The following is a 3579-nucleotide window of genomic DNA, read 5'->3' on the forward strand; positions in this document are numbered from 1 at the left end:
ATCCCTGACACTAGACTGACACACCCTACTAGACTCTGATTACTAATCCTAATATGATGGAGGAAAGTAACCCAAACATTATAGAAACATAAGCAGTTCAGAGGAGGCATGGTGTATAGATGGACTTGCTTTTTGCATGATAAATGGTAGGTGTTATAAATATAGTCAATTGTTAATTGAAATAGTTCTCCATTGTTTTTAATGTTAACTTATTTCTGAATTCCTGTCTCCATTTCTCTGGAGCCTATTCAGCACATGTATTTTTATATGCACATATAGAATCCTACCTGGTATCACACGTACATTTTTGTGAGGTGGCTGACTTTGCAGATACAAATTGTGAGAAGAGATCACTCCTCCTAAACGCTTTTGGATCTTAAAATTCCACCTATGGGTGAGGTTCCTAGTTGAACAACATTATACATAAATCCATGTTCACTAAAATGAATACTTTTTAATCTGTGGATGATATATATTTCATGATAAATTTTGATACGCATATATATTTATATATTGCTACTTTTTAATGTATCTGTGATATATATATATATATATATATATATAACACACACCCTCCGATTTTTCAAAATATGAAATATATGTGTCTTATATACACTCCCTAAATTTATTCATGTCATGAATGTTGATTTATAATAAAATGTTCACAAGATTATGCTCAGATATATTCATCCACCTGAAATATATATTTGATTCCTAGTACTGAAAACTAACTTTAGTAAATGGTCCTTTCAAATCCTAATGTTTCTACAGTAACTGACCCAGTTTAACATCAATGCAAGTAGATTCCTATGGGACATGATATGTATTTTGACATTCATTTTCATTCAACACTGGTACATTACTATTTTTTTTCAGTTTTTGCACATCATAGGATATATATTTCATCCACAAGTTAGGAAATTTATACGTTTTTTTATACTTACAATCACTTCCTGCTTCAGAACACATGTATTCCTCTATGTTTCTTGACTCGTCTTTTCATGAGACTTCTTTCCAAACACATAATTTTTCATTTTCATAATCACTTTTGAAACTAAACTCACACACCCTTCATGATAAAACATAACCCTAATATGACCATTAGATGCATTACTCGTTGGAATGAATGATTGTATATCAATATAAGATTTCTTATATATTTTCAGATATCAATTCAATCCATGATTTAAAGTGGAAACAGTTATATTATTTATTCACAGTATTGTCAATTCATGCATTACTTCTATATTCATAGACACAGGGAACAACTCTGTGTACCCCCAACACTAATTTATACCTCTTCAAAATATTGCTCCCAGAAATGTTAGAAAAAATATGCATGTCACCTGATCTACATATACATTTTATCACTGTAATATTCTGATCACAAAATGCAAAGGTCAAACTTATGATTGTAGCACATCCTAAATGGAAAGTGATCCTGTATTATTAAAACCATCCATGTCCAGGTTGCCTAATGCTCTCCAATGTCAATCATATTTGTGACTACATATTTGTTTCTTCCTAAGATTATATATTGAAACTCAACCTGGTTGATCATGTCTAATCCTATCATTCACTTTATACATTGCCTGATTTCATAATGTGTGTATTGATATCTGATTTCCTACATATTTTCTCCATTTCATCATTGTGACTGACTCTTCACATGTGCTGACATTTACATTCACTCTCTAACCGAAACCCTATTGCTAAGGAACTTTTGTTCCAAATCCTATACACAGTCTTCTTCCTAAACCTACCAACTATATTCCTAATCCTACCGACTATCCCTTTTTGAATGCATGTTCTCTTCTACATTTAATTATCCAAGTAAAGGTCGGGTGAGGTCGAAGGAAGAGACCACCAAGAGACTATCTCATGCAACAGCAAAGGGTTTATTGGGGGTCCAGCATGCTGATGCTCAGAGCTCACTTGAATAGAGTAGAGAGCCCTTAGAACAGCTTAAGCAGAGCTTATACACTTTCCTTGGTGACGGCAGGGAGGGAAGTTTATTGATGGGTCAGGGCGAGTGGTCAGTTTGCATGCAACCCAGTGAGGGAGCACATTCTGCAGTTAGTCAGTTGGGGACAGCATATTCTGGGAACAAGATTAGCAAACATTTCTCAAGATTTCAACAGTGTTTTGTTAAGCATACAGGAAAAAAGGAAGTGAAAAGTGCCTATTTTATTAACCTTTCATTCCCCACTTCTTCTTCTGGCTACTTTTAATCATAAAAGTGATCATTGCGGGGTGTCACATTCTATGTTTGCTAGTGGGGTATTACCATAAGTTTAACTCGTCCAATTTGAGCTTGGAGAAAAGAAATTACACGGTTGAGCAAACAGGGTTTTATAGTTAGCAATAATATGACGATTATTATTGAAATATCCAGGGTTGATAAATGCGTAGTTAACCAGGGGGACTGTGTGAACCAAGACTCAAACCACCCTTTTTGGGCCTCTCTCTCTCAATGACACTCTTCAAGGCATCTTTTTAATTTACTCCTAGATTTTTTTAAAACTCCAGTATGGTCGGCAAAAACACAAGATTCTCCATCAATGCAGAACAAAGGCCCCCTTCTCTCATGAAGAGGAGGTTCAACCCTCGCCTGTTCTGTAAAACCACTTCAGAGAGAGAGGTTAAAGATTCCTGCAAAGCCAAGATGGAGGTTCCTAATATCTTTAAGTTTTGGTCTATTGCTGCTTCTAATTGTGTCATTTGTTGTATCCCATGGACCAAGGCAGTGGTTCTTGTGCTCACGCCTGCAGCAACTCCTATTCCTAATAGGATGGCTAAAGTGATGGATATATCTTCTCAGTGGAACCGGGTTTTATGCCCCCTTATTTGATCTTCAAATGAACCTGCATTATGATAAAGCACTCTGGGAAACCTCTGCACCTTTACAAAATTAATCACATCGTCTTGACAATTTCATGAAAACATAAACAATGTTTAAGTCTATAGAATTATACTGTTGTAGAGACGGACATGGCAAGGCACCTAAGATACTACCAAAAACAGGGAAACTTTCCATTTTATTTGCAACCGGATTCAGAGGGCATTACTTCTGTTATAATCAATTAATTCCCTGAAACCCACGTTTAGGTAGTTTCAGAATTTTGTACCCAACATATAAGGGAAGGGGCGCAGAAGTTCACAGCCTGCAGAAGTTCACAAAAAGCAGATTTTTTCTGTTTTTTTCCTCTGTTCTGGGCAAGTTAACTTTTCAAGGCCACCTGGGTGAAGGAGAGCTTTTTCTTCCCTTTATTTTTTCCCCCTTCCAGCTGTTACCATGGAGCCCAGTTGGTAACTTCTTTATCTTAGAAATGTAGCCATCTCTGTGAAGCCCCAGCTCAATGCCAAAGGCCTTGTTCACATATTTTGTGAAAAACTAGTAAGGGGTTGTCTAACTTAGGAGTGCTGATATTTTTAGCCAGTGGCCAAGTACAACAGGGCAACAGGAAAAGAGGAAGTTTATCTACTTTGAAGTCTTTCATGGGGACTCTTTTGCTGAAAGTCCTAAAGTCAGCCATGCTGAAGACTTCTGTAGAATTTCAGTTAATGTTTTTCTGTGGG

This window comes from Callospermophilus lateralis, unplaced genomic scaffold, assembly GCF_048772815.1.
Source record: "Callospermophilus lateralis isolate mCalLat2 unplaced genomic scaffold, mCalLat2.hap1 Scaffold_305, whole genome shotgun sequence".
NCBI lineage: Eukaryota > Metazoa > Chordata > Mammalia > Rodentia > Sciuridae > Callospermophilus > Callospermophilus lateralis.